Source organism: Loxodonta africana, chromosome 18 (genome assembly GCF_030014295.1).
Source record: "Loxodonta africana isolate mLoxAfr1 chromosome 18, mLoxAfr1.hap2, whole genome shotgun sequence".
Taxonomy (NCBI): domain Eukaryota; kingdom Metazoa; phylum Chordata; class Mammalia; order Proboscidea; family Elephantidae; genus Loxodonta; species Loxodonta africana.
The window spans coordinates 7,581,051-7,594,036 of record NC_087359.1 but is presented as its reverse complement, the minus strand read 5'-3'; positions in this window follow the sequence as shown (position 1 = coordinate 7,594,036).

The window sequence follows — 12,986 nt, the reverse complement described above, 5'->3', positions numbered from 1 at the left end:
GAGTTCGATGAGCATCTTGGATAGATACCTTCTCACCTTTCATGATATCAGGGAAGTTTTCTGCCAACAAATTTTCAACAGTGCTGTCTGTATTTTCTGTTATCCCTCCTTCTTCTGGTACTCCAATCACTCATAGGTTTTTTCTCTTGATAGAGTCCCACATGGTTCTTGAGGTTTCTTCATTTTTTTAAATTCTTTTATCTGATTTTTCTTCAAATACATTGGTGCCAAGTGTTTTATGTTCAATCTCACCAATTCTGCCTCCCACTTGCTCAATTCTGCTCCTCTGACTTTCTATTGAGTTGCCTAATTCTGTAATTTTGTTGTTAATCATCCGAATTTCTGATTGTTGTCTATGGGTTATTGAAGCTTATTAAACTTTCCATTATGTTCTTGAATAACCTTTTTAATTTCTTCAACTGCTTTATCTGTGTGTTCCTTGGCTTGTCAGGCATATTACCTGATTTCCTTTCTGATCTCATTCCTGATATCTTGAATAGTTCTGTATATTAATCTTTTGTATTCTGCATCTGGTAATTCCAAGAAGGCACTCATCCAGAAGATTCCTTGATTCTTTGTTTTGAGAGCTTGATGAAGCGATCATGGTCTGCTTCTTTATGTGATTTGATATTGACTGTTTTCTCTGAGCCATCTATAAGTTAGTATAGTAGTTTATTTTATGTTTGCTTACTGTATCCTAGATTCTTGCTTTGTTTTGTTTTAATATGCCCAGATTAGCTGCTTGAGTGAGCTACCTTGATTATTTTTGCCTTTGAAGCTCTAACGTCCTGTCCCCAGAAGGCTAGAGTTGTTATCAGTTATATGAGCTTATGCATTCATTCACTTTTCTTGTATGGATTCAGCTCAGGTGTTCAGGTAGTTGTTTGTCAAGTGTGTGGTACAGGTTCTGTCCTACAATTTTAGAGGAGTAGGGGTAATTGGTGTAGGTACAGGTATTTGGTTGCAGCATGGGGTCATGCTCCAAACAAGGCAGGGGGCTGACAACCATCCCCCGAGTGTCTTTGAGGAAAGGGTGTCCCTGTTCCCTAGAGCACACAGGTGGGTGGGTTCTGGAGATGGACCATGGGCACCCAGTGCTTTTGGTTTAAGGACTGGGAGGTACCAGTTATCCTTGGACCTTTGTCACTGGTGGCTGGGTGACCTGAGTGGAGCCACCAGTCCTTAGGCCCCTGATGTGGGTAGGTGAGGACCCTGTTTAATAGGCAGAGTGGTATCACACATCAAACATCCACCTGTCCACTGCACAGCTTAAACAGTTGCAGTCTGTCAACAAGGGCCTATTCTTCTGAAATAGGCCCACACAGTTGCATGCTGGGGGAAAGGTATTCAAAGTCCATGGACTGTTTATGCCTGGACAGGAGCCAATTCTATCCTGAGCTCCCCAAGTTAGTGGAGCTGGCAGATTATGTTTTCCCATAATTGTGAATTTATTCCTTCTCCAAGGCCAGGAAAATGGCCCAGAGCCCTCAGCAGGACCTATCTCCGGCCCAGGGAAATTGATAGCCTCTGAAGGCAGCTTGGGGGCTGGGGGCATGGTAAAATACACACAAGTATTTAGCTTTTGCCGAGATTGCCATTCTTCTCTGGTTCTGGAGATGTGAATAGGCTGTACGGCTGGCTCCCAGGAATGGTGCCTGAGGGTTCCTGGAAATTCAGGTCTGGCAACTCCTCTCTGCTTCTGAATTGTCTCTCCCTCCTCTTGCTGCTCAGTCCATTTTCTAACTTTGCCTTAGACGTTCGGGTCTCTTAGCTTATCAGAAATATAATTGTTTCACTTGTTTTATTGGGTCTTTGCTGTAAGAGGGATCTCCAGAAGTGTCTGACAACTCTACCGTCTTGGCCCTGCCTCTCTATGGCAAATTTTTTAAGGAACTGCCAACCTTTCTTTTCCCACAGTGGCTGCACCATTTTACATCTTCATCAGCAATGGATGAGGATTTCAGTTTCTCTATATCCTCACCAACATTTGTTATTTTCTATTTTTTTTCTTAGTGGGTGTGACCAGAAAATGAAAACAAAACAAAACAAAATATTACTGTGGAGTTGACGCCGACTCATAGAGACCCTATGGGACAGAGTAGAACATCACTGCAGAGTTCCCAAGGCTTAAATCGTTATGGAAACAGACTGCCACATCTTTCTCCCATGGAGTGGCTGGTGGTTTGAACTGGTGACATTTTGGTTAGCAGCTGAGATTCTTAACTATTGCACCACCAGTTATATATTATTGTTGTTGCTAGTTTCCATAGAGTTATTCTGACATATCTACCAATCTATCTATGTCTGTCTGTCTATCTATCTATCTCAGATAAGGGATATTAAAGCCTTATCAGGTATATGGTCCCAAATGTTTTCTCCCATTTTGTATATTGTGTCTTTATAGGTAAAGTCCTTTGATGCACAATTTTTTTTTAATTTTTATGAAGTCCAATTTATCTGTTTTGTTGCTCATGCTTTTGGTGTCCTATCTAAGAACCCATTGCTGAAAACCAGGTCCTGAAGATTTATCCCTGTGTTTTGTTCTAAAAGTTTTATGGTTTTAGTTCTTATATTTAGGTCGTTGACCCATTTTGAGTTAATTTTCATACAGTGTACAGTATCATTCCAAATTTATTCTTTTGCAGGTGGAGATCCAGTTGTCCCATCACCATTTATTGAAGATACTATTCTTTCCCATTGGATGGACATAAGGTCCTTGTCAAAAATCAACTGGCCATAGATGCTTGAGTTTATTTCTAGATTTTCAATTCCATTCCATTGATGTATATGTCTATCCTTATACCAGTACAACACTGTCTCGATTACTGTAGCTTTATAGTATGCTTTGAAAATGAAAAGTGTGAGTCCTCCTATTTTTTTCTTCCTGTTCAAGATTGCTTTGGCCTTCCTTTGAACTTTTGTTAGCCTTATATCAGTAGTACATTTCCTTATATTGGTAAATTATTTGTTACATGGAGAGAAGAGTAGAAATGCAAGTTGACAATGAATAAAAAGAAAGTTAGGAGACTTTCTTGCAGGTGGTGTCTGATATTGGAAGCAGGCACTTTGTGTGTTGCAGGGTTCCAGTGTGGGATCTGATATGCCCATCAGTTTGGCATTTACAAGAAATTACCTTACTGTATTTACGATTCTTCGTGCTGCCTTTTGGAAATTTTGCTATGTCACACTCTTCATCTTCCCAATTGTCTTTATATTTATCTTCTCTAATAATCTTTTCTATATACTGTTATGACTCAAATCACGACTTTATTAAGTCACCAAAAATCAAACAGAAAATTCTATCAAAACATAGCTGTCAGCTAAAAGTTTTATTCTGTGCAAAGATAAAAGCTATTCTATTTTAATCATTTTAATTTGTTTCTGCCACAAGGATTCATTTTGATAGTTTCTTTTCAAATTTAAAAGGGTTTTAAATGATGCTATTTAATATATCTGTTCTGAGGGATTTGGTTATCTGCTGTCAGGTAGATGGCATAGCAGAGGAAGTCTGAAGCCTAACTTGGAAGCACGAAGTGTCTGAGTTCTTGTCCTTATTCTGACTCTGACTTATTTTCTGAAAACTGGTAAGTCACTTAACCACTTTCTGCCAACACATTAAAAAAATATGTCCAATAAGGACTGTCAACAAACAATGCAGGCTCCTCGTCTGTGTGCATTGACCCTACCATGGCTACAGCTCAAAGGTTGCTCTATGCTCAGCGGGGGAGGCAAAAATCAAAAGACAGAGAACAACTAGGGAGCCTATAGTATTCTTTATGTAAATATATCTTCTGTAAGTCAAGTCATTCTTAAACCATCATTTCCCTTTCACTGTGAGTCCTTACCTCAAGCTAGGCCATGATAAAGGGGCATTACAGAGAAAATAAAACCAAGAAAGACATGCTTCATTGCTTTATTTTACAAATACACTTAAAAAATGAGGATATAATTGCCAGCAGCTTTTAAATGTTGTTAAAAAGTCAGCAATAACTTCATTGTTTGTCTTATTGTTTTTCACAGCCAGTTGTTAGCAAAGCACTTCCCTTCCTAGTTTTGAATTAGTTCCTACAGCCAGACTTTGCCTAATTCAATACAGAATTCCAAGCCTGCCTGCCCTCGTGGAGTAAGGCTATCTGTCAGAGTCATCCCAATTGTGAACTGGCAGAAGCAATGGCCTGTGTCATGATTAGGAACACAGGCTTTGGAGTCAACAGGTCTGAGTTCAAATCTTGGCTCTGTTTCTTGTTAACTAATCATGTGACCTTGAGCAAGTTAAATAATCTCTTTGAGCCTCAATGTCTTCATCTGCAAAATGGGGATAATTAACAGTAGCTACCTTATTTTTTTTTTACCTTATAGAAGTTGATTTTAAATAAGAATTAAATAAGATAATGTGTAAAAAGCACCTCACACAGTGTTTAAAATGTTGTTGCTGTTAGCTGCAGTCAAGTTGGACCCTGACCCATGGCCACTCCATGCACAATAGAACAAAATGCTGCCCAGTCCTGCTCCATCCCCATGATTGGTCAGGGGATTGGACCATTGTGATTCATTGGGTTTGCACTGGCTAATTTTCAGAAGCAGATCACCAGGCGTTTCTTCCTATTCCACCTTAATCTGGAAGTTCCTGTTGAAATCTATTCAGCATCGTAGCAACACGTAAGCCTCCACTGACAGATGTGTGGTGGCTGTGCATGAGGTGAGTTGTCCAGGAATGAAAACTGGGTCTGGTAAGTATAAATGGTAGCTCCGAGTTGCAGAACGGATAGTGGATAGATCAAAGCTCTTTCCTGTCTCCACCACTGCCCTAGACCACAACCCTCTTAAAAGCTATCATTCCTTGGATATGGATGGACATTTGCCATGGTACATATCTTGTCTCATAAAGTCCCTGGAGAGTGAAGACAAGCAGCTTCATTCCTGCCTCTGCATCCCTAGAAGAAGCCTCCCCTGACTTTCTCCATCACTCTCTCCTATTTCCCAGATGAACAACATTGAGGTTTTTAGTTTGAAAATAATTAAAAATTATTCTGTCTTTAATGTCTTTAGCTACTCTGCCTCCCACCTACCCACCCCCACCCCTGTCCTGTTTTTCTTAACATGCTGAGAGTCTAGATCAATAGCATAAAAATAACTTTCACTTGTAAGAGCAAGTCATCATTTGTGATGATAAATTTGTACAGAAAAAAATATACCAGGAAAAAGAGAGCTTTCACGACCTTCTGAAAGTTGGAGAGACGTGACTTGTTCACAGTCTCCTTTCTCTTTTAACTGACAATTAAGCTGATGTAGATTTTTCCTGGTGCATAGAAAATGTAATATTCTGGGATAAAATGGGGGTGAGGGAATCATTTTTAAATATATTTGTAAAATAAAGCAGTGAAAGGTGTCTTCCTTGGTTTTATTTTCCCTGTAATGCTCCTTTATCATGGCCTAGCTTGAATTAAGCACTCACAGTGAAAAGGGAATGATGGCTTTAGAAAGCAATTAATATCAAAGCAGTGTGTCTACTAGAGAGGAGTTCAGACCCGAGGCTGGAGAACCCAGTGTTCTTTCCAGATAAATTCTTACATGCTCCTCAGTGTTAATTAGGAAATTACTTTTGTGTCTGTGCTGTATTTCCTCCATGAAAAAATCATCCCATTATTCCATTAAACTCCTGCCTGCAGGACAAGGCTGTACCTTTGGGGAATCAATTAGGTAGAAGTAGCCTTGGGTTGCCTGTATTTTATGATGATGTGAAGTTTCCTGGATGGTAGATGCAAGTTAAGCAATGAAGATGCCTTCAGCATCATGATGTGGGGCGCAAAGCATGGAGGCTGGGACAAAAATCTAGGGCCAGAAAGGAAATTGAACTTATACAGACAGATTATAATCATGGGCCAAACTAACAAGAAAACAAATTGACAATATGTTTTTGCAGCAGAAGGATACTCAGGGGGACACAGCTGGTATTTTCAAAACGTAAAAGACTGTCTTGAGGAAAAGACTCTGGAATACCCAACTGGGACCAGCCAGCAGAATTAACTGGGAGGTAAAGTTAGTGCCACCACCCATTTGTCAGTTTGTTGTATTGCAGTGGCTTGCATGTCGCTGTGATGCTGGAAGCTACACTACCAGTTATTTCAAATACCAGCAGGTCATCCAGAGTGGACAAGTTTCAGTGGAGCTTCTAGACTAAGATAGACAGAAAGAAAGGCCTGCTGATCTACCTCCAAATATTAGCCAATGAAAACCCTATGGATAACAACAGAATGTTGTTGGACTTGCTTGCTTTGGACATGTCATCAGAAAGGATCATTCACTAGAGGAGGACATCATGTTTGGTGAAGGAGAGAACCAGTGATGGCATGAGAGACCATCAGTGAGATGGACTGGCACAGTAGCTGCCACAAGGGATTTGAACATGCTAGTGATCAAGAGGAAGATACAGGACCAGATAACAGTTCATTATGTTGTACATAGGTCCCCATGAGTCAGGGTTGACTGTAGGGTATCTCTTGCTCTCTTTCTTTCTACCTACGTACCTACCTACCTCCACCTACCTACTTATCAGTCTGTCAGTCTATCTATCTATCTATCTATCTATCTATCTATCTATCTATCTATCTATCTATCTATCATCTGTCTATCATCTGTCTATCTATCATCTGTCTATCATCTGTCTACCTATCATCTGTCTATCATCTGTCTATCTATCAATCATCTGTCTATCATCTATCTATCATGTCTAAAAAAAAGTCTATCCTCTATCTATCATCTATCATCCATCTGTCCATTCATCCATCCATCCATCTATCATCTATCTATCTATCTATCTATCTATCTATCTATCTATCTATCTATCTATCTATCTATCTATCATCTATCATCTATCTGTCTGTCTATGTATCTATCTAATCTATCTATCTATCTATCATCTATCTCTCTATCTATCTATCATCTATGTAAAGTTAGTACAAATATAGGGAAGACCTTTCCAAGTATTTGACAATGCCATATGCAGCCTCCTGGAAGGAGAAGTTTCTACCCAGTGGACCGGCTCAAGCAGAGATGACCATCTATGAAAGTTGTTGTGGAGGAGGTCAACTCACAGGACTGACTAAGAGATGGTCTCTAATTCTGGGATTGTATGAATCTAACCCACCACTTATCTTTCAGTTTGTCATACTGTGGTGGCTTGAGTGTCAAGTGATGCTGGAAGCTATGCCACTGGCTTCTCAAAACCAGCAGGGTAACCCATGGTGGACAGGCTTCAGCAGAGCTTCCAGATCATGAAAAAGGAAAACTAAAGGAGAATTGACCCATTCGAGTTATGTGTTGCCAAGAACATTGAATATACCATGGACTGCCAAAAGAATGAACAAATCTGTCTTGGAAGAAGTACAACCAGAATGCTCCTTAGAAGTGAGGATGGCGAGACTTTGTCTCATGTACTATGGACATGCTGTCAGGAGAGACCAGTCCCTAAAGAAGGACATCATGCTTGGTATAGCAGAGGGTCAGCAAAAAATAGGAAGACCCTCGACGAGGTGGATTGACATAGTGGCTGCAACAATGGGCTCAAACATACCTACCATTATGAGGATGGTTCAGGACCAGGAGAGTTTTGTACTGTTATACATGTGGTCACTCTGAGTTGAAGCCGACTCCAGGATCCCTAACAACAACAACAACATGAATCTAAGAGTTAAGACAAGTCTTGAAGTTCATAATAATAATGAGCAGCATGCACATGGGGTTACTGTGAGTCAGATCAACTTGATGGCAACTAACAACAACACCTGAGAGAAGAGTGGTGATTGGATGATGATGGGGAACAAGTGACTAATACATTACCAAACAATGAATGGCAAAAGAGAAAATTGGGGGAAAAGATCTAATAAGGAACAAAGGGAGTGTGGGAGGAAAACAGGAGGGACTGCTATAGAGAAACCAACAGAAAAAGAAAAGGAGTAGAGAGAGAACCAAACCCAAACCAAATCCAGTGCCATCGAGTTGATTCCGACTCATAGCGACCCTATAGAGCAGAGTAGAACTGCCCCATAGAGTTTCCCAGGAGCGCCTGGTGGATTCGAACTGCCGACCCTTTGGTTAGCAGCTATAGTACTTAACCAGTATGCCACCAGGGTTTCTGAGTAGAGGGAGACAGAGAACGACAAATAAATATGAATAAATTATGAAAAGGGAGAAAGGCTCAGCTAGAATTCAGCATAAGACAAGTCAGCGTGACAGAGGGCTAATGACCAGATGTCCCTCCTGAGCATCCTGGGTACTGATGTCCTATCCCACACAAAGCACAATGGAACTCCAAGTAGATAGGGATCTCTGACTCACGAGCCCAGACCTTCCTGTGGGTTTTTATTTATGTGTATTTTTTGGCAGATGCAGTTCAAGAGCTCTGGAGACAAACATAAAGGGGAATTTCTAAGCTACATAATTAATTTCTGGATTGAATTACTGCCATCCTACAAACCACATGTCTTCAGGAATTTATTTATTCTACTCTTAACGTTCCCTAATTACTCATTATTATCTATGATTAGCTGAAAGAGGAAATACACGTTTTAGGTGGCTTCTATTTCAGGATGTGATCTGAACAGGGTAGCATAGTCTCACCTAAGTGAAGTGGAAGGATGTAGAAGACAGCCCAAAATTTACTGTGCCCTGTGCCACGCACTGCGCCAGATATTTCACAAACATTGCTTCATTCAATCCTCTTAAAACCCCCAAGAATGTTATTATTTCCATTGTTTAGGCAAAGAAAATAATATTTACTGTGGCCTAAAAGCTTGCAAAGGAAACTGAGTTATTAATAAGGACAGCCAGCATTTAAAATCAGGTTTGGATGAATCTAAATCTACATTATAGACTATCTCAATCAAGCAACAAACCACAAATAAAAGTAAAAATTCATATTTATATAACTTAGTGCTAAGGCTGCTAACCAAAGGGTCAGCAGTTCGAATCCACCAGCTGCTCCTTGGAAATTCTATGAGGCATTTCTACTCATCATAGCGATGAGCCAGAATAGACTCGACAGCAATGGGTTTGGTTTGGTTTAACTAATGCTTAAAAATAAATTAAAATATGAGTTAATTAAGCTCAAAATATGAGTCATTTTAGTATTTTACTAATAAAGAGATAAGGATTATTTTCTAATCAAAATTTGGTCACATGTTCTGATATAGATCCCAGTAATAACTGATAAATCTTTGTATAGCACTTTATGGAGTTTTTATAACAATATGTTGAAGATTTATTGAGAACTTAATATGGCAGAAAATCACATTGAGACAGTAATTAGGTTTGTTTTCTAATTCACAGGTTAATCATCAAAGAATGAAAATAATCCTTCCCCCTTGCAACACCCTCATAGAAGAGATGGCCTGGTTTCCTTATCACTGAAGGATAGAAGCATTTTTTGGTAGGCTTAAAGGTTAAATGAAGTTTTCTAGATAGAACAGACCATTTGGGAATTGAAAAATAGGAAAATTTTTGTTATAGAAAACCTGGTCTAGGGGAGTGATTAAGCCAGATTGTTCTAGAATGTACTTCAATATTTGAAGGGGGAAATAACCCAACCCCTGTGTGGATGTTATTAGTGTTATTCACCAAATATTTCTGATTCTCCTTGCAGACATATAGTAGGGTTGTCCTTGGCCTGTGAAGTCAGGTGTGGGCATGTGACTTGTTTGGCCAATGAAACGCAAATGGAAGTGGAAACTTTAAGGCTCAGCCGGGTGGGATTTCCAGAACTCTCTTCCATGCTGACCTACACATTCGAAGATAGTGGATACTAAAGCAACTTAGGCCCTAGGTTCAGGACTTGCCAAGCATTCCCCTCAACATACCTGCGATGGACACAAAGCATGAGTGATAAACATTGGTTGTTTTAAGATACTGAGATTTGGAGGCTGATTGCTACTCCAGCATAACCTGATTGTGATTGATATGCTCTGGGATGTTGGATCACAGGCCAAGGAATAGAAGAGCTGCATGAGTGCACGTGCATACCTACGTGGTCTCAGTCAAGGAATAGCCAAAGACAATGAAGGCCTGTCTATGCTCAGGGCTTGGTGGGACTGTAGGGAGCAAGAAGAATCCAATGCATAGAATATATAATGAAATATCATAGGAAAAAAGGATATGAAATCTAAATAACATATTAGCATAAAATAATTCAAGACATCAATAACAGAACTATCTGCAATTGTTTGCCTAACAAACTGTGAACTTAACAAGTCATGAAGCTAATATTCTCATTTTACAGTTGGGAAAATTAAGGTTTAGAAAGAAGAAAAGGAATTGCTGAAAGACACATAAACAACCTCCTGGTTCCTAATCTGGTCTCTCCCTTTCCCCTTTTCTTCTTTCCAGTTGTTTTTTTCTTATCTATATTGATTTTTTGGTTATTGCTCTTTTTCCATTCCACATCTTCCTTCTTGTTTGTTTTTGTTCTTGCAGAGGTACAACCATTAGTAGTTTTCTCAGCATATGTCTGTAGGCAGCAAATTTTAAGTCCTTCAGATTTTTTAAGTGTCTCATTTTGCTCTCACTCGTAAATGATATACGGTCTAGATGTACAGTAATTAAAAAAAAAATCATTTTGAAGATATTGTTTGGTTGTGTTCTGGAATCTAATTCCTGCAGATGAGAAGTACACTATCAATCTGAATGTTATTACTAAACTGATATTTTTCTCTCTGACAACTCTTCATATTTTCAATTTGGCCTTGATGATCAGAAATGTTAACTATACTAAGTGTGAATTGTTGAAATTTACCTTACTAGATGGGTCTTTTCCATTTGATCTTTATTTCTTCCCTAATTTCTGGAAAATTCTCAGCCATAATCTCTTTTACTATTACTTTTTCATCACACTGTATTTTCTTTTTCTTGAACTGCTATTTGAAGTAAATTAGAATTTCTTATTCTGCCCTCTCTTTTAACTTCTTTTGCATAGCTTCCATCTATATTTCTTTGGATTATACCCTGGGAGACTAGTCTTTTAATTAACTGGGTCTTTCTTCAACTTTCTCTCTTTTATTAATTAATCCATTGATTTTACTATTTACTGAAATCACCATATGCTTTTCCTAGGTTCCTTATTAAGTCCTTTTTCATGACAGCCCATCCTAATTTTATAACCTTCTACTTTTATTATACAGAAGTCATTTTTTCTCTTTAAATATTTTGTACATAATTACTTGTATGTCCTTTTCTCTTTGACCAATTATTTTCTAGCTCCATGAGTGCGAGTTTTCCCATTGTAGTTTTCTGAATTGTCTTCTCAAGTGTTTTGTAATTTTGAATTGTGAACTTATCTTCAGCAGTAATTACGTTCCATGGCAGTATTTCCAGTGCCCTGTATATTGGTGGTTGCCCTACCTGGTGGTTTCACAATTACCTCTGCTGGGACTCTGTGGAGTCATGAGTTCAAACCAGTTTTTCATTAGTTTCCCTTAACAGGTGTTTCTACTCATGGCCTGGGATGGAAAACTGCCAACCTGGGAACACTTTCAAGGTGCCCAGGTCAACACAGTTTGTTCACTCCCGTTACTTGCTAGTGTGGAAACTCCAGCCGCTAAGACCTCTATTCATTTTTGATTGCTCTGAGAACCACTCAGGTTTATTCCAACACACCATTGGAGTTTGTCTCTTCATTTCTGGAAGCCATATATATTTTTCTTTCTTAGGAGGTTGTCTATGAATTTTAGGTAGTTTATAATAGTATGCAGCAGCCCTGGTGTGAAAACGTGTTGGTTATTGAAGGGAGTTTTTATTTTTAACTCATGTAGTATACGTATTTGTAGAATCAACTCATAAAAATGATAAGGGAGTGTGATGTTTTCCTCAGTTCTTGTATTCTCCTTATAACCCCATCTTCCTTTTCTTGGCATGTCCTGTCCCAGAGTTGCCATAAAAGTCAGTGCTGTAGGCTGTCCACAGTGAGTCTCATTTCATCAGCATCCTCTGGTCTAGCCCTCTCTTATATATTGAGTTTGAATTTGCAGCCAGAATCCAAATGAATAGGACTGGCAGTTGGTAACATAGGAAAGAAATTGGCCTTCTACTTGTTAAAGCCAATCATTTGTAAAAGGAATTAATTCAAGTAGTAGTTACTGTCATTTTTAATTTCATAGTCATGTTTCACTACAAAGAGTAAACACAAAAGGTTTTTAAAAAATACCTATAATTAAGGCAAAAGATTGTAACTGAACAAGCAATTGATCTTTATGCAAAAAACTGAGTAGAAATAAAATCTTGAATGTGTGAATTTCCTATCAGGCAACTTCCTGTTCTAATATATCACAAACGATATTACAGTTATCCTTATTTGTGTTTTACATGTAATTTTGAGCTGCATGAGCATGAATATCACCGTATCACTGCAACAGAAATCTATGTCTGTGTACCCTCCACCAAACAAGAGTCTTCTACTGGGGTGTCATCCTCTTAGAACTGGCACGTCACTGTAGGAACATGTATACATAGGAGAGTGAAGGAAGAAAAGCTCACCTCATCACCAGATGAGCTGGGTCCCCACTGATCCAGGCAGTAACTAATGTCACATCTTGAGGATGGGTGGTGGGAGTGAACATAAAGACAGCAGTAACGTGTAGGGCTCAGATCATTCTACAATGGGTTAGGGGAAGGCATACAGACAAACAGAAATCTGCATCTGGACCCTGGACCCAAACCAGGTACTGCAGATAGTCAGTGTACATGGGTCAGCCAATGCCATGTCTCAGTAAACAGCCTGGACTACAGTAACACAGACTCAGAGGTTATGGTTTCAATGAAAGTGACAAGATGGAGATGGACCCAGGATCACCCAAGATGATTGGCTCCCTAGAACCCCATCTTCCTTGTTCCATCAAAGCTTTGGGTCTGCTTGCTGGAATGTCAAGAGTGGAAGGATTGGCATAAAGGAGCAAAGCTTGAGGATCTAAGAAAACTTGCTTCAGGGACCATACCTTGAG